Genomic DNA, 19767 nt, shown 5'->3' with positions numbered 1-19767 from the left:
AAGTTGAAGCCCAGGGAGTAGAGACTTAACCAAGGTCGTGCAGGTGGTTAGCAATGGAACAAGATCTGGAGTATCCAGGTTTCCAGCATCTGTTTATGACACCATGCTGCCTTTTAGGAGAACATGACTAGGAGCAAACAGTTAAGGTTTTCAAACATCCAAAATTCAAGCATGGCTACAAAAGGCCAGGGAAGTAGTCAAGGAAGACACAGAATAAAGTGAAGAGGCTTTGAAGAATAAATGGTATTGAAATAAAAGGGGAGCAGATGACATTGCAGAAAGCAGGGGATGCCCTCCATCTGCCCAGAATGTGCCAAACCTGGCATCTCAATATCAGAAAAAAGAAGTAAGCAGATTCTTGTGATGAAAAATTGCCACCGCAGTAAAATTAAATCCCCCTTCCCGGAAGAAACATAAGTCTTTGCAGGGACAAGAAATCTAAACCTCTGTGTCCTCGCTTAATAGTTTTAAGAAACTAACAAGATCCTTGAAAGGTTGAAGAGAGAAGCGGGGTAGAATTCACCTTTTCTCCCTGCTTAAAGGAATAGTGTTTCCTGCTGACAGCTGTAAACATTCAGGAAGCACCCGAGGGTTTCATCCCTGGTAGGGCAGCCAGGGCAGGGACAGTTCCCCAGAGTGTGGGAGGGGCCAAATTCAGCTTCCCCAGAGGCTCTGTCAATCACCAGTGGAGGAGGCACCCCAGGAAACCTAAGTCTCCTGCTCTAATTGTGCTGAGCTCCTTGGCCCATCACCCATCTCCCCCAGCTGGGATGGGATGAAGGTGCTAACACAATGTGAACCAAGGTAGCAGCTCACATTGGGGTAGTATTTATGAAACAATTGCAGTGAAAAGTGTAGAACCCAGGATGATGCTGGAGACGTAAAAACTTACATAGAAGGAATTAAGATTGAAAAGAAAAATGAACACAGTTGTGTCCAGTTGGCAGGATGTTGGTTGTTTTTGTTTGTGGGTGGGGGGCTTTGTTGTTGTTGTTTCCTCTTTTAAAATTATCTTCATTATAATTTTATGTGACTTAAATAACTAAAACATTTTCAACTGTGCTTGCCTTCCTCTCCAACCCACTCCAACATCCAGCCAGCTGATAAAAGAACCAGGCAAAGTTTCTCTCCAGCACTCATCCTCCCACTCCATTTCCCTAATCTCTTCATTTTATATCCTGCATTATCTCTCCCAGGCCTAATTCTTTAACCATTATCTCAAATTACTCAGTCTTTCTCTCTTCTTCCTCCTACCACCTACTCCCCAAAATATACCAAGAGCTGGAACTGTCCCCAGTCACAGCAGTGCATCAACTTACCTGTTGAAGGAAGGTGCTGCAGAGGTGGGTGGTCCCCCAGAATAATTTATTTGCTTGTAACTGGATAGTCTCCAAAGATGGCCACTGCCAATGCCTTCCTTCGCCGTATGTGTATGCTACTTCCTCCCCTTGTATCTTGGCCAATAAGATACGGTGAAAATGGCATTCGAGGGCTTTCAAGACTAGGTAACAAGAAGCCTTCGGCTTGCTCTTGTCTCTCTTGGAATCCTCATTCATAGGATGCTTCTTTTGGGAACACGGCTGCCATGCTGTGAGAAGCCCAAGCCAATTGGTAAGGCCCCGTGTTGGTGGTCCCTTCAGTTGACAAGTGTTGATAGTCCAACAGCTGGCAGCAACCTCCAGTGTATCTCATCCATCCAGCCCGGTCAAGGCTTCAGATGAATCCAGCCACAGCCTCCATATCACTAAAACTGCAAGAGAGTTCAAGTGGAAAACACCCAGGTGTTCTCCATCAGTCCACATAACCTGGTGTTTGAAGACACCAAATTTTGGGATGGTTTGCAAAGTAGAAAAAAAGGAACATTCTAAAATACTTTTTTTAAAAAGTGAGATGACAATAAAATTTCAGTTTCTGTGGTCCTTGATTTGGTGAAAGATTCCAGGAAGGATGCTTTTTCTTTTCAATTATTTATTTAATCATTTGTTCATTTATTCACACCTCCCGGGAAGGCAGGGTGCCAGATGCCCTGGGGCAGAGCAAACTGGATCAGAACCAGCCCACGCATACACCATATCTCATCAAAGTCATTGATATGTTACAAAAAAATAGCACAACTACTTGAGTTTGGGTGGGTCAGGTGGGTAGGATTTGAATACATGTGTATTTGGGTGCGAAGGCATTCAAGAAAATGAGAATGGTATAGTCACAGTCATTAAGGCAAGACAGCCTATATAGGCAGGAGAAGCACAAGAAAGTTCTTCAATTCGATTAGAAAGTAAAGCTCTCCAAAGAGAATTGTGAGCAGTAGATCTGGCTAGGTAGGCTAGGACCTGGCCATTTGCCAGCTCTCTTTGGGTAGCAGCCTCTGAGCTGCACTGTCAATATACCTCCAAAGTCCAGGGTCATTGTGATCCACACTGTTTGCTACAGACTGGTCACCAATTGTTCCAAGCTGCAAGTTCACTACTCTGCAAAGATACTGGAGACCAAGGAATGAAAGAACAAAGCCTAATTGAATCTCCAAGGAATTCAGAGTGCACGTCTTTCTGTGCACAGAGTGCAGCCACCAATGCATTTAGGAACAGTGGTGAAGTCTGCACTCTCACCACCCATTGATATTAATGGGCTCATGAAGGCGTTAGGTGGGAGAACACGACCATAGCTCAGAGTTAATGGGGGAAAGAATCAGTCCTATCTCAATCTCAGGGAAAAGCTGAAGCAGGAGCTGGGCAAGAGTTACAGGTATTGCCCTGAGTGTGTCAGCTGAGCTGAGTTCCTACCTGTGCTGGTAACCCATAGTGCGAACTTGGGTAAGTCACTCTTTCTCAATGAACCTCGGTTTCTCCACATGCAGAATGCAGAGGTGTTCTGGGGATGTTTTAAGCTCTGACACGTCATGATTCTATGAGAGAGGGGCATGTTCAGTGAAGTGGCTAAAAGGAGTGAAGTGGGACCTGATTTTCACATGTCTGTCATCAACTTCAAACACATCCATGAAGTTGACAAGTTCTAATGATCTTAATGTTTTGCTGGTGCTGGGCAAGACAAAAGAGTAAGATCAAACCTCAGGTCACTAGATATTTGACTTTTCCTCAGGGCACCTGGAAACCATGACCTCTATTTTCTCCTTATATCTCCCATTCCTGAGGTCAAACTTGATTATTCCCAGCTTAAATGCAATACATATAGATACAGCCTCTTGCATAAAACACTGTCAGAATTCACTCCGAAAGGGAAACCTCTTCATCAGATTTTCTCCTCTCCCTTCTGTGGAATGTAATGTAACTTCATTTCACTTCATCATAAATTTACTTCAATGGGTTGGAAAAACACTGTTCAGCTTCTCATTAATATTTAAATAGCTCATTAAGAGCTTATATTTTACTCTAAGCAAGAAACCATGAAGCTCATGATAAAATGAATTACTAACTCACTGACTTACAAGTTGAGTACTCTCAGCTTTTTAATTTGAGAAGAAAACAGCCATTTTATTTAAGACTACATGAAACTTTGTAAGAATCTGGTCCTCATATCCCTAGGTTTGAGTACTGAGATACACTTTCCTATACACCAACAAGGGCTTACCATCTTGGGGGTTGAGGTCCAGGAAGAAAGACACCATTGATAGCACCAGGCCGTGTGTCCCCATGCTGCTTCTGGAATGATGCCCCTCTACCCCTTGGGGTTGCCATTCCTTGCCCACATCAATTGAGACAGCACCATGAAAACCACCCCTCTCTCTCTCTCTCTCTCTCTCTCTCTCTCTCTCTCTCTCTTTTTCTCTCTCTCTCTCTCTCTCTCTCTCTCTCTCTCTCTCTCTCTCTCTCTCTCTTTCTCTCTCTCTCTCTATTTCTGGGTTTCCAGATAGAATTCAAAGAAGAAATGAGGAAGTCTGCTAGGACGCACATCACTCTTCACTCCTGACTTGGAGGAAGTCATGGTGAAATGGAATCTTAAGCAATTTTACTTTGAACCACCCCTTTTGATGTTCCTCCTAACACATGTCCCAAAAACATTTTCCTCCTTTGTCCTTTAAACTGGTGACAGTTTGTGTAAGCAAGAGCAAAGCTGAATTTGATTAAAAAAAAAAAAAAGAGAGAAGAAGAAAAGCCTAATTCTTGTTCCAAAAGTCCAGGTGCGTATAACATAGACCCTGGAACTTCAAAGTCTGGGTTTTAATCTCAGTTCTACCATTATCAGTGTGATGTCAGATTATTTAACATCTCTGTTCATGGGTCCCCTCAAACATAACATAGGAAAACTGACAGTGCTTACCACGTGGGGATGCTGGGATGACTGAATGATGTCACACATCTCAGCACATGTCCTCTTTCCTACTTATTGCCACACATCCACCACAATAGCCATGAAACTGAGCTAGTCCCTCATCCACTGACCTCCTAATAGACTGTGGTCAGCCCAGAATAACAACTTTAAAGGTTCTCTGCACTGGGGAAATGACACAAGTCATGAGCAGCTCTTGGCCTCCTTTCCTGTGAGTCAGGGTAGGGGAGTGAAAATAAGGGAGTAGGGAGTCACACCTGATTCAAGCAAGGCAGTGGCAAAGGGACCCTTGGTTCTAGTCCCAGTCTGGCTTGCATTGTACACTTGAGCCCTGTGGAGGGGGTCCTGGGTGTCCTCCATGGTCCCTCCCCATTTCAACACTTTGACACACTGGGGCCCAATACCCCTGCCCACACCTCACTCTTGGGAACCAGCACTGACTTTCATGGCTGCCCTTTGGAAGTCCTGGTTGGCAGTCCTCCCAGACTTCTTTGCAACTGAATCTGTAGCCCCAGCGCCTGCTTCGGTTCACAGGGTCAGACTTCCCAGGTCATTGCTACCTCTGCCTCTGTCTCAAGGGGTGCTAAGGGAGGTGTGTGCCCTGCGCATTCTCCTCATGTCTGGAATCCCCACATTCCTAGGCACTCAGAAGGTTCTGGAACCCTATCCTTTTTGCCTTCAGTAAGCTTAGGCCTTCTCAGGAGAAACTCTGAGATTACAAAACTATACTTACTTTTCTGTCCTTACCAAAATAACAGCACATGTTTCCAGGGTTTTATCAGCTCACTGAGCTGTCAAAGACACTTGAGAAGAATCAAATGTCCTTTGTAAGTTGGTGTGGTCACACCACACACACACACACACACACACACACACACACACACACACACACACTTGGTCTTTGACTTAAAGAGCATAGTAAGAGTCAGAAACCCCAGAGGATTGGAGCGCAGGAAGAAAATTTTATAGGCACTCATCCATCCTTCTTCCCAGGTGAATCTGTGGGTTTCACCTATCCATCTGAATCCTGATTCTTACCTTCGACAAGCTGAATCAAATATCTGGCCATCAGAGATCTGTAAACAACTTTGCTGAGTGGACAAAAAGGAGAGTGGGCCCCACTTAAGAGTTTTCCCTGATCACCTGTCTCAGCAATTGTTAATGGGTCACACTGGGGGGTGCAGAGTGATAGATGGGGACACAGAGTGACCTCCAGCATTTGCACTAGAATGTGAATGTCTTGAACAGGGAAGACTATTGAATTTTAGGAAGGTGAGTGATAACCTTCCCACATCATGGGTTCCATCAGATTCTTCCTGATTTATTGATGCCTTTCTTCACTTTATAGACTCCCTCGAGGAATACGTTCAATTGAAAAGAACAACACACGATTTCTACTTAATTAGATGTGCTTGCTATAAACCTGAACTCTTTGCTAAAATATACAAACATAAGCATTAATTTTAATTATCATAAATGCCATACTTCAATAGGATGCTTATTTCAAACCCAGAAATGTAAATATGTAGGTATAATTATATTATTTGCTCACCAAATCTTAACTTGCTGGAATGACTTTATACTAGCAGCTCTTACCTTATGGATGTTCCTAGACAGTTTGAGAATATCTCAAAAGCTATCAGTCCCTCCCTGTAAAAATACATCCATAAACAACATTTTACCTACCTTTCGAAGATATGCATATCACCCCCAGAACCCCTCCATGGACTTCCCTTTTCCCCTGGCCCAGGGTCCATACACCCAGGGTGAGAATCTCTGACTTGGTTCTCAGTCCTTGTCCTAGCTTAAATACTATACTTCTCTCCCTCTGGATTTTTGCAGCATGAGACTTTAAGCAAAATTTCTTCCCTGGCGCAAATGTTGTTTTAGACTCTGAAACGTAGCAATGTTTGGCATCAAAAATTTCCCTTTATTTCCTTTAATTGACCTAGCAAAGATCTCTCCCTATTTAATCGGATATGGGTCTTTATTTGCTTTCTACTTTCTCTGTTTTGGAACCTATTTAGTCTTTTATCTTTTAGCCAAGAAAAAGAAAAGAGAAAATTACTAAAGAGCAACAAGGTCTTGCTGATTTTCACAAAAGCCTATGATTTGCCTTCTTTTGATTAAGAGGGGTTAATTTTTCTTTCTCTTTTAACCAACACACTTAAAATTTCTACACGACTTTGTAATCAGTGGTGTGGAATATGGGTATGCATGCTTAATCTTTCTCATTAAATACTCCATTATGACTTGAACTCTGTTGCCTTCAGTATAAATATCTGCCATCTCCACCCTCCAAAAGGAACAACATACCTTTAGCAAATCAGAGAAAGGGCGTTTGACAGATATACTCTCTTCCTAGGCTGGGAAACCTTAAATTCAATGTCTAAAAGAAGTTGCTCAGATATTCACATTGGATAAGGTGGAATACGAGCTCTGAGTGGTTGTTTCCTTGTATGTAGAAGGAAGGCCATTGATAGCATTACTCACTTGCAAGGTTGCCACAAAGGCTAAAAGACACAGGTGCACAAAGTACCTGGTTCAGCACCTGTCATATGGCAGCTAATAGAACACCTCTGGGTGGGTTCAAGGAGACCAACCCCAGCACCGTGGACAGCTCCTCATGGCCAGCCCCATTGGAGATGGTCTTCCTGCACTCTGACAGCTTCACCAGGCTGCGGCTCTGTGGCGGACTCTCTGGTTCTGAAAAAGACCTCCACCAGCATTTTCTGTGTCAGGGAAATCATCCTCTTCATTTCATGTGAATCTGCAGCCTATCAACACAAGGCTCATCAACAGATCGAAGTTCTCAGAGATCTTACTGGAGTACGTACTTGGGTTTCTTTCCCTTTGGGTTCCGTGACTAAGTCACTACCCAACCATTCTTTATGAATCTTTCCTGGGTATGAGGTCAGGGAGCCTAGGGTACTTTGTAACTCTGACCCCATCCTTACTTACTATAGTCTAGCCTTCATTTTCCAGGTGGGATAATCTGGCCTTCTCCCTACCTTCCCCGCAGGTCTGGTATGTGGGTTTCAGGGCACTTTCCTACTACATTTAGGACAGCAGCTCCCACAAGTGAAAATACCAGCCAAAGCACTATCTTTCTAAATAAAACGCTGACTAAATGTTAGCAGGCTTCTTCGTCAGAACGGGGCAGGAGCTGTGAGGGGGGCTGAACAAATGCGCACTTGTGCTCTTTGATGACAGTCGTCAGCTGCTCGAGCTCTGCCTCAGGCTGCTCCATGGGGCTGTCCACAAAAAGGTCTGTGCACGTATGGTGCCCCACCCCATCTCCAAGACACAGTGCTTGACTCCTCCATGTCAGCACCACACATGGCAACACAGGTGGGCTCTGTGATTTTGATCCTGAAAATTATCTGTTAGAAGCAGGATTTTGTAAAGTGATTGATACTTCACCTTTGATTGACATTAGGATTAAGTGCTCCTTTTCATTTCAGTGGAAGTTAGGTGTGGTCATCTGATTTGAGTGACTCTTAGCACTTGAGTTATCAGCTGCTTTGCCTCCTGCCAAACTAGTCCTGTCGAATACCGGGAGTCTGATTATTATTTATCAACCTTCCCTCTGGCAGTCCTGTTACTACCTCCGTGGACAATAGTAGTAGGTTCATGAAATACCCTTTTCCACCTATTTTCTCCACCTTCAACCCAGTTTACAAAAAGCAGTCACATTAATGTCTCCTCAAGTTTATCTAAATACACATAGCCCTGCTTAAAATCCTTGTTTTTAATGGCTCTTCACTGAATAAAAAAGTATGTACAGACCCCTCACCTGATATCCAGTGCCCTTCTTGACGTTTTTCTGATGTTTTTCCTAATAATGTTCCCCATGTAGCAGCTGGACTGATTAATAATTCTTAAACATGCTTGTCTTTGTGCCTTTGCCCCTGCCCCTTTGTCCTTCTGAAATGATCTAGCCCTTCACACAAAATAGTCCCATTCGTCAAAGCCACCACAAACCTCATTCCTTTATACAATCTTTGCTAAGTAACAATGAAAGGAATGAGTTGTATGAACATTTATTAAGCACTTAAAATATGCCAGGCACTGGTCCAACACATCACAGGCACTACATGTCATTTATTCCCAACAAAAACAACCTATTACTGCCTCGATTTTACAGATGATGGGGGGGGGAATTTTAAAAGTTAGATTTCTTGACCAATATGTTAAAACAATGAAGAAGTGAAGCAGAACTCAAATCCAGGCAGTCTGAATCCAGGGCTCTTACCTTTAAACCACCTTCCATGCCACTGCACCCCACCCATATCACCTGACTGACTCACAGTGCTAACTTTATTCCATCTCCATCTTATTTTACAATCATCATCCAGGTATTTGTCTTCCCCTCCCCTACTCTGGATATTGAACACATTACTGTCTCTGCCCTATTCATTTATATTTGTCTACGTCCATAGGCTGCGCAGTACCTGAAACTTCAAATGTGGGAAGGGGCTGTCAGTAGACATTGTGGATGAAGGAGGGAATCTACTCACCCTCAGAGGTCTGTGACCCAGAGCAGGAACTGGCTAAGCGTCACTCTGATGTCCTTGGAGAAACGCCTACCTGCATGGGCAGGTAGTTAGGGAGCTAGCATCCTGGAGCCAGGCAGAGCTCAGAGCCAAGCTGCAGGGGGCTGCATTTTCAAACTAGCTCCTTTTTTTTTTTTTTTTTTCACCTTTGTCCAAAGGGACTGTGATGGGATAATAGTAAATGCACTCCGAGAACAAGAGGCATGATGTGGTTTGCCTCAGGAAAGAAGTGTGTGGCCTGAAGGAAGCCAGCCAAACCTCAAGCTGAGGCAGAGCTGTCTGGAAACTGGAGCAAGGAGAGGACAGATGCAAAAGAGGGGGTGGACAGGGAGGCCTGCTGATGGGTTCCTGCACACTCTAGTTATCAGCCAGGGTCCTGGCAGCCACAAACCGGGTGATTGGAGGAACACATAATAAAGGGACACTTCTCAAGAGTGTGGCAGGATTAGGGGAGCCCTAGGGTTTGGTGCTGCTTCCCTGGATAAGCCACAGTAGGGATATCACCACCCTAGGCCTGATGTAGAATATGGAGACAGAGAAGCTGTTGGACAGAAGTGGTGACCTTCAGTGAAGGCCATGGCCAGCCCATGGCAACTTGGAGTGAAGTTCTCCCCACCTTATCATCTTCTTTCCCTCTAATAACTTTGTAGACTCCCCACTGGCTAAACCTAATCAAAGGCAGAGGCAAAAAAGTCCACTGATGTTATACCTAGAGATCAATCTCTCCAGGGCAGGGCAGGTGGAGAGTGGACCCGGAGAGTGGGCAAGAGGAGACAGTCAAGTGGGAGTCATGTTCTAGCCTCAGTGACAAAGTACAGACTCTCAGGCTGTGACATAGACTGAACCGTGTCCCCACTCCTGCCCAAATGCAAATGTTGGAACCTTAATCCCCAGTGTGACTATTTCAGGGAGCCAACTATGGTTGAATGAGAGCATAAGGGTGGGGCCTTCGTCCAATAAGATTGGTGTCATTACAAGAAGAGGAAGGAACATCTGGGATGTATGTGCACAGCAAAAAGGCCATGGGAAGACACAGGGGTAGGGTGGGCACATTTCAGAGGTCTCAGGACAGTCTGCTGATACCTCCATCTTGGACTTCCAGGCTCCAGATATGTGAGAAAACTAATTCCTACTGCTTAAGCCACCCATTCTGTGGTATTTTGTTATATCAACACTGTCTGACTAGTACTGAGTAAGAGGAACCCTTAGAGATCATTTCATTTGACATTTCATTCATAGAAGAGGAATCTGAGCATTAAGAAAGGAGGTGCCTTCCCCAAGACCTCATAGTGATTTAGGGGAGAGTTTTGACAAGAACACAAAAGGGCAGACTGCCAGGCCAGTGCCTCCTGTGATACCCAGAAACTATAACCCATGGGTCATGAATGAAACTCAAACTGCAGAGGTATTTTGTTAGGCTGTATCCAGCCTAATATTTTTAACTAAATTAATTTCTACCTTTGAAAAATCAGATGTGTTAGTCAGAGCTTTCCATCACTGTGACAAAATACCTGAGCTAATCAACTTAAAAAGAGTAAAGGTTTATTTTGGCTCATAGTCTCAGAGGTTTCAGTGCATGGTCACTTGGTTTCCTCATTTGAGAACCTGTGAGAAGGCAGAACACCATGGAGGAAAGAACATGGTGGAGCTGCTCATCTCATGGTGGCCAGAAAGCAAAGAAAGAAAGAGAGGAAGGAGAAGCTGGGGTCCCAAAACGCCCTTCAGTGACCTAACTTCCTTCCACTAGGCTGCACTTCAGGCTGGCAACCAATCTGTTAACACTTCTCATTGGGGGACATTTTAGATCCAAGCCATAGCAGAAGATTTCACATTAATATCCAGATGTTCAACTCTTCTTTAAAAAGCAGAAGATCTGGCAACTCTGGGCCCAAATTCCACCGTGGCGACAGATAGCCAGAACTGAGCCACAGCTGTCTATTTCCAAGGGACCAGTCACCAATCACTTAGTTAATGTCCATCCCCAATAAGCACTTCAATTATCAATCCTTGACTATGCCAAACTACTTACCAAAGAGAACACACATGGATATCAATCCCTAGCCAATATGCTACTCCTCACAGAAAGAACATGTTGTCACTACTTAGGGGCTCCGAGACTTTGGAAACGAGACAAATGAGGCGGCACTCTGATACACGAACTGTTTTGTTGACTCAGTGTTGTCTGGCCTAAATATTCTTAAAGCCATAAGTGTTTCCCCCATGTACAGGACAAAGACAGAAAAATCAGATGTGTTAGTCAGAGCTTTCCATCACTGTGGCAAAATACCTGAGCTAATCAACTAAAAAAGAGTAAAGGTTTATTTTGGCTCATAGTCTCAGAGACCAGCTACAGGTGTGATGTAACTAAAGAAGTAATGTATCAATGAGTCCAACAGACCGAAGATGTCTGCTGCCCTCCCTGCCAAATTCATAGGTTGAAACTGATCTCCAACATCAGGAGGCTGGGCCCATGAGGTGATTGGGTCATGAGGGAGGTGGCCTCACAGCAGGACTAGTGCCCTTATAAAACGTCCCCTGAGAGCTCCCTCGCCCTTTCCACCAAATGGAGACAGACTCTTGGACCTCAATAGGAATGTCTCAACCTCCAGGACTGAGAAACATGTTTCAGTTGTTCCTAAGCCTCCCGGCCTTGGCATTCTGTGAGAGCAGACCTAATGGACTCCCACAGAGGGAACGGGGCTGGTCACCCGAAAGCGTAGGAAATAAAGAAGTGACAGCAGAAGCCAAAGCTGATGACAGCCGCCTGAGCACCACTCCAGCAGAGGGCTGTAGCCAGAAGCCGCCGGACCATGAGGCCCGCCAGGCAGTGAGCGTGGGGCGCCATCCGTGAGGCCCACCAGGCAGTGAGCGTGGGGCGCCATCCGTGAGGCCCACCACGCAGTGAGCGTGGGGCGCCATCTGTGAGGCCCACCAGGCAGTGAGCGTGGGGCGCCATCCGTGAGGCCCACCAGGCAGTGAGCGTGGGGTGCCATCCACCATTCGGGTTACTTCAGACCGTTGGCTCTGGGTGCACGCTCACCATCCTTCCCTCTCTTCCCCACCGGTTTCCATGCATGAAACAACTACCCTTCCTCACCTGATACCTGGCAAAAGGAGGGTTGCTAAACCTTGTACTTCGACATGTTAGCTTTCTGCTTGATTGCATCCGCTTGATTAAAGGGCTCCCACTTTGGAAGATCAATTGGACTCTCTATGCCCTGAAAAAAATCCTATTTCTCAGCCTGCAAGACTAAGAGCCAGATGTTCCCCTGAGGCCTCTTGGGAGCCAACAAGCTGGCCTTTCTGGCCAGTTTCCTCTCCTCTCCCTTTCCCTGTCCCCACACACATGCCAGAAACTCGTCATTGGCCATATGGCCTCACTTTAAAATGATAATAATACAGAAGCATTTTAACAGGGGTCTTCTGTTAATGAAAAGGAGAAACACTTTGATCTTGCAAGCCCACATGTGGTTATTTAAATTAATTCAGATGAAATTAAATTAAAAATCCAGTTCCTCAGTCAGACCAGACGCATTTCGAGCGTTCAGTGGCTGGCTACCTGTGGTTCGTGGTTGTTGTGTTGGGCAGCACAGTTACAGAGCATTTCTAGCATTGCAGAGAGGTCTTCAGAACAGCACTGACGATGATGACAGAATTCAGAAAGGACAGAAAGAGGAATGTGCACAGAGGTACCTTTTGAAGTCTCTCAAATCACACCTCTTGGGCTTCCAGATACTGTATCTCTAGGTGAGACCTGAACCCCCGCAGAGCCAGAGTGAGCCAGAGGACTTGAGTGGTAGGAGAGCCCGCTCAATCTCTCAGGGCCTGACTGACCTCCACACCTCACCAGCCTCCCACATAGAGGTGAACTTGAACCTCATCTAGGAGGGAGTTCTTCACAGACACTTCATCACTCTGGCAGCTGAGCGCCTACAAAATTCTAAAGCTCAGACCAAACTCCAAACATCTAACACTCACTGCAACTTCCCCAAGGGAACTGGAGCATAGCAAAAGAACAATCCCTCTCATCCATACAAGCCTGCGCAGACTTCCTCGCCAACTAGCTCATTCATTCCTCCTCAGAACTGCACGAGGATGACAGGGCAGGGTGACTAAGGCCATTTTACAGGCATTGAAACCAAGACTCGAGGGGTCTAAACAAATCATTCTTGGCAAAAGGCAGAGTCTGAGGTAAAGGTAGGATTTGAGATTTAATTTTACGACTTGGTGGGAACTTGGCTTAGTTCTTCTTTCTCTTACACCATGTTTCCTCTTTAGATAAGTGCTCCCAGGGTTGTAAACCATTATTTGTCCAGGTAGGAGAGAGTTGGTACACATACTATGAGGAAGAGAAATCGTCTCTGTGCCACGGTGCTCTTGGTGAAAGGCAATGGATGAAAAGACAGGGGAGGCCCAGCTTGGATGATGAGATGGGAGAATTGAGAAGCATTTCATGTATGACCAGGGACTCTGCTTTCCAAGCCATACTGTGGGGTTGATGCTGATGCTAATTGCCTCTTTCTAGTTACCTGGGATGCTAGAATGACAGATGAAATCATGGACGAGAAAAATCATTGGGAAGATGATAAACCCAGAGGATTATAAAACTCCTGCTTCTCAGAACCCAAACAAAAGTAAAGCTAAAATAAACACACATTTTTTTCTCAGCCCTTTACTCTTATGAAAGAGATAAATGTCAAAGAAATGAAGCTCACATCAGACAGATTATATATAAATTTTCCCCTGGGAGTCCACGTGTCAGCAAAGGTTCAGCTCAGCCTCCTATATTCACCCAGTTGGTGTCCTAAATAATGAGAATTACTCATAATGATGTAACGGGGCCCCACCAGACCACCATGGGCCTTCTGAATCACCAGAAGCATATCCCTGGATTTTTATACAGCAGATTTTACTGTAGTACCATTATTGGGACTTTAGCAATCTGTGCAGTATATGAGACAGCCTTCTCTAAACAGAGTATTTTCCTAATTATTTTGGATAGTGGAGATTTTATTCTATTGCCAAAGATTTATTTGGATTTGACATTGACTCTTTTGAAGAGGAGAAAAATTTCATTTAAGTGGGAAGAGAAACTCATTTTCCCTGAGTTTTAACTTCTGGTCTAGCTTGCCGTTTTATATTCTTCATGTTACCAGGAATGATGTTTTAATGAGATGGGGTATGGAAAGTCTCACCAAATATAGCCTTCAGGAATAAAATAAAAGAACAGAAAGGTGGGGGGGGGGAGACACGTGGAGAAACTGAGCCAATAATAATGCATCTTCCAGTAAATCTTGTGCCATCAAGTTCCTACCTTTAGGTGAAAGGATTTCTAAGCCCCCCAGAGAGTTTACAGGGCTCCATCCAATTCTCACAAAGCAAAAGTCTGCATCTATCTAATAGCCTTCCCCAGCCACGCCAATTCCAATCTAAGAAAGAGTCTTCCTGAATCAAAGACAGGGTGAGTGGCTGACAGGACCAGATTTTATTGAGTGTAATGCTGCCTAATGCAATTCTCCAGGCAATATTTCTTAGCTTTCTCGATGGTTCTCACTTCAGCTTGAGCCCTATTGATCTCCTGCCAGATGATCTGGGCAGCGATGTGCGCTGTTTACTGAGATGTTTCGATCAGTGCCCTGTATTAACCACCCTTCAGTCAAATAGGGATCCTTTTCCTCCTCATTCCCCGGGCTACTCCCTTACCTTGTCATTAGAAGTTTGCATTACACTTTCAAGGAAGTGACTCTTGCCTTGAGTCGCCTATTCTTCCCTAAGTCAAAACAATCCCATTCATTCACTCAACAAACGGTTTAGTGATCACTAAGAACTCAAAACAAGGACTGTTCCTTCCAGCCCAATTAAATCATTGGAGTTAACCTAAACCCAATTATCTCCCCCGACCCCTGCTCTCAGTGTGTTTAAGGAAAGTGTTGAGAAGGTACCGTATACAAGTGCAACTTACACCCTGTGAACAGACAAGTCTTTGTGATTACATTTTTCCATCCTCAAAATGCACACTTTTCCAAACCATCTAGACTCTAGAAAAGGTTCTCTTCTCATGGTCCCTTTCTATGAGTTTTCATTTGACTGATGAGAATGGAGACTTCAGAGACCCATCTGGATTGTCCAAATGGACCTGAAGCATTTACCCCAGTAGAAGCCTGGACTTTATTAAGGATCAAAGAGGAGAAATGGAAGAAATGGGAAATGCAGATGCCACATGAATGAAGTGCATCAACCACTGTGTAGACCATCCCAACATGGACAGAACAAAGCCCAAGGGACAAATCTGAGTCCATTTGAGGCCAACCACCTACTTACTCAATGGCCTACTCACCAACTTCTCTGAGCCTCATATTTTCATCTGAAAAATGGAGATGCTTTGTGCCCATATCTCTCCCAGAAGAAATGATGCTATACCTGTGAAAGCACTTCGTCTTTCATTTCAGTCAGGTTTAGTTAGGGAACACTATAATAACAAACAATCCCAACAGGAGACTAACACTATACAAGTCTCAGTGTAAAGTTTAACACTACACAAGTCCAGTTCATTCATAGTACGTCACAGTATGGTCTTCATGGCAGTGAATTTCCACTCCTGAGAGTCCCAGGGACCCAAGTGATGGGAGCTGTATTCTGAGAGCTGCTTCCACAGTCACTGTGCAAGGGGGAAAGGGATGTGGTGAATCGTGAACAGGTTCTTAAATCTTCCACCCTGAAGGTGCAGCTATCACTTCTGCTTAGATTTCATTCACTGACTCAAGTCGGATAGCCACACCTAACTTCAAAAGAGATGAAGAAGAGCAATTCTACCAAGAGCCTTGTAATAGTTTGGATCTGTAATGTCTCCAAAGGCTCATGTATTGGTCCCCAGCTAGTGGCACTTTGGAAAGTGGTGGAAACTTTAGGAGTTTCCTAGTTGGAAGAAGTGAGTCACTGAGACACAGCTACATCAATGTTCATAGCAGTTCAATTCACAATAGCTAAGCTATGGAACCACCCTAGGTGCCCTTCAATAGATGAATGGATAAAGAAAATGTGGTACATGTATACAATGGAATATTACTCAGTCATAAAGAAGAATGAATGGCATTTCTAGTAAATGGATGGAACTGGAGACTATCATGCTAAGTGATATAAGCCAATCCCAAAAAACCAAAGGCCAAATGTTCTCTCTGATATGTGGATGCTGACTCACAATAAGTGGGGAGCAGGGAGGGAAGAGTGAAGGTTCACCAGACTGGACAAGGGGGAATGGAGAGAAGGGAGGGGAAATAGAAATGAGAAAGACAGTAGAATGAATTGTACATAACTTCCCTATGTTCATATGTGAACACACAACCAGTGAACTCCACATCATTTACAACCACAAGAACGGGAAGCTATACTCCCTGCATATATGATATGTCAAAATACACTCTACTGTCATGTATTACTAAAAATAACAAATAAAACAATAATAAAATTAAAAAACAAAATAAAATAAGCAGGTCACTGAGGATATGACTTTGAAGGTATATTTTGTCCCGGGCCCCTTGTTCTCCCTCTCTCTCTCCCTTTCCCAGCCACCCCAGTCATTCCAGACTGCCATGAGGAGAGCAGCTTTGTTCCACCACACCCTTCTGTCATGATGTTCTGCCTCACCACAGACCCACAGTAATGGAACTATCTGACCATGGGCTGAAACTTTTGAAAGCATGAGCCAAAATAAATCTTTCCTCCTTTTAAATTGTTTTTCTCAAGTATTTTGTCACAGTAATGGAAAGCTGATTCACACAAGCCTGAAACAAAAGTCCTCAATGCAATTAATGAAGGTGAAGCTTCAGTCCACTGATTTGCATCAGCCCCCTACAAATCTCTCAGGAGAGGTCTAAGCAATTTTTTTTACATGATGTGTTAGTGAGGCTTCTGTTACTGTGTAAAAAATACTTGAGAATAACAACTTAAGAGGAGGAAAGGTTTATTTTGGCTCACAGTTCCAGAGGATTTGGTCATGGTTGGCTGGCTCTGTTATTTCTGGGCCTGTGGTGAGGCATTACTTCATGGCAGAAGAGCATGGTGGAGCAAAGTCACTCACCTCATGGGAATTAGGTAGTAGAAAGAGGAAGCAGAGAGAGAGAGGAGAGAAGGAACCAGGGACAAGATATAGTACCCAAGGACATGCCTCCAAGGACCTACTCTCTTCAACTAGGCCCCACCTCCTACAGTTTCCCCCACCTCCCAATAGTCCATTCAGTTATGAATCCATCAATAAACTAATCCATTGATGAGATCAAAGCCCTAAAATTCAATCACTTCCCAAAAGCCCCACCTCTGAACATTACTGCACTGGGCACCAAGGCTTCAAAACATGAGCCTTTGAGGGATATTCTGGATTCACACTATTGTACATGGTCATGTGCTTTGTAAAATGTTTAAAGTAGGGTGTTTGTATATTTTATATTTTACATATATATTCTTTAGACCCAACAAAACCTGAATCTGTTCTGGATAGGAAGAAGTCCTGGAATATTTATGAATAGTGACAATTATGAGGATTACCTACCAGGAACTTTTTCAGCACACTACTCTATTCTCCCAAGTGGATATAGAACAGGAGAAGGATAGCATTTGACCATAAAAGAAGGCTTAGGGAGGGGGTGATCATGGCTATTAGCCCACCTTCTCATATTCCTTCCTTGGTCCCAAGCCCTTTGGCCAACTCTGGATTTGGGGGATTTGAGCTCTTCTCTCTCCCAAGAAGTCCTAAACTACTTGAGAACATAGACTGTGAACCACAGATTTCTAGGACTTTACATTCCAAAGTGGCTGTAGAGGTCACATAGCATTATCTAGTTCAGCCCAAAATGATAAAGGGGAAAGGGATTCGCCAAATTAGCACAGCCAACTTGCATAAGCCAGTGTCCCCCAAACTTGAATCTGCATTCTTCTCTTACATCCTTCACATAGTTCATTAAATATGTATTGCTTGGTTCTGGCCCCAGTTAGTTAAAATTAGAAGTGATGCCATTGTTACCCCTGAGATGTCATTGCTTCCTGACTCTGCACCATCAAGCAATATCCCCAAGTTGCTCCCCTAACACTATCTGTTCAACACTGACTTTCCAGCACCTTTCTTTTCCTCAATTACCAGGCTTAGTACTATCCCAAAGACAAGTTCCTTACATACACACTCCTACCTCTTCTCCTTCCCCATCCTCACACCACACTCCCCGTCCTGCCTTTCCACATAATATGCTCCTCATACACACCACACTAATCCTCCCTTCCATCTCTTCATAATCACTTGGTTCACTAGAGCTAAAAGAAGTTTAAGAAACATTCTCCCCAATCACTACATTTTATTAATATGGAATGAAGGTTCTGAGAAATTGGGGCCTGGTTCTGAGGGGCCTAATTTCCTAGGACCCCCACATGTTAACCCAGAGCTCAGGGATTCTGATTCTACAGCAGTCCTACTTTTGTCCTTCCAAATTTCCCAGATATGGAGGAAATTCTTAACTTTCACCTTATTAATGCCTAATGTTAAGCTCTTAGGAAATGAAAAAGACATCTATTGATTATTGATTTATTGTCTGATTCCTCTAACCTCAATTACTGAATCAAATGACTAAGATTTGTTTTGAGAGGTGTGTGTGTGTGTGTGTGTGTGTGTGTGTGTGTGTGCGCACGCACACACACACACACACATTTGCTCTCAGAGAAATTTTCTGCCCAAAAGCACTGGTCAATTTTTGTTTTAGAACATTACATTTGGTTTTCCTGATGAATCTTCTCCAGAAGTTCTCATAAACAGAAAAGCAGCATACATACTTTTCAGTTGGTGATGCCCTGGATAAATGTTCTACCTCTCTTCCAACATGATCCCTGGCATTTCTGTTTCTTTACAGGGCTGTTTCTAATCAGAGTACTGGAAGTAAAATAGGTTGTACACTCAGATATTATGATTGGTTGGAGATGGTTTACCAAGGGACTCTTTGCAAAGTTGTGACCAAAGTCAAAGGAAACCACACACCAGCCAGCACACCAGGATCAGCAACAATAGCTGGGCTGTTACCATCCCAGGGCTGGGAGAGAGTCACTCATAGATCCCAGAAGCAGAAAACCATTATTGAAGAAGAAGCCAATGTATGGAGGAATCATAGGAACAAAGATAAAAGAATAAACACCCTGACTTTGTTTATCTGCTCCCCTCAACATTTACCACTGGGGCTCCCCATTGGCCAGAGCACAAAGAAACTGTTAGATTTGGTCCAGACAGATTACTCTCCTGAGTCAGAGAATGATGGGCAATGCCCTGGCAAATCCTGTTCCTCTTTATCATCTTAGATTAAACAAAATAATACTATGTGACCTCTAAGGTCACTTGCAATCAGTTAGTTTTTTGTTCACTATGACAAAATACCTGAGAAAATCAACCTGTAGGAGGAAAGAGTTGTTTTGGCTCACCATTTCAGAGGTTTCAGTCCACGGTCAGCTGCCTCCACTGCTTTGGGCCTGAGGTAAGGGAGAACATCATGGCAGTAGTAGCATGTGATGGAAAAGGCTGCTCACCTCATGGGAGCCAGGAAGCAAAGAGAGAGAACTAAAACGAGTCAGAGCCTGGAGACAAAATGTACTTTCGAGGGCATGTCCCCAGTGACCCACCTCTTCCAACTAGACCTCACCTCCTCAAGTTCCTAGTGTGCCCAGCTAGGCACCAAGGTTTCAATACATGAACCCTTGGGTGACATTCCAGATCCAAACTATATCACAGTCAGATCCAAATTTAGAGATTCTTTCTCTTAGAGACCATCTCCTCTCCCTGCCCCCACATGAAATATCACACCCAGTCCTGAAAGCCCAGAATCCCTTTCTCAAAGATTCAGAGAAGTTGTCCAGTTAGGTTCATTCTATCACAAGTGTCACTTAGAGAAAAAAAATCTCA

The 19767-nt window shown here is 44.1% G+C and overlaps 1 long non-coding RNA gene across 1 annotated transcript in view; it reads right to left on the bottom strand.

The window, feature by feature from the left end:
• Positions 1-1270: 1270 nt before the first annotated feature.
• Positions 1271-19767, bottom strand: part of LOC306647746 — a 31141-nt gene continuing 12644 nt past the window's right edge. Inside the window, exon 3 of the long non-coding RNA XR_013760151.1 lies at positions 1271-1750. This is a non-coding gene — a long non-coding RNA (uncharacterized lncRNA). The remainder of the gene's footprint in view (positions 1751-19767) is intronic.

This window comes from Sciurus vulgaris (genome assembly GCF_902686455.1).
Source record: "Sciurus vulgaris genome assembly, chromosome: 17".
Lineage (NCBI taxonomy): Eukaryota > Metazoa > Chordata > Mammalia > Rodentia > Sciuridae > Sciurus > Sciurus vulgaris.
The sequence above is the reverse complement of the archived record's forward strand: the minus strand, read 5'-3'. Positions and strand labels throughout refer to the sequence as shown.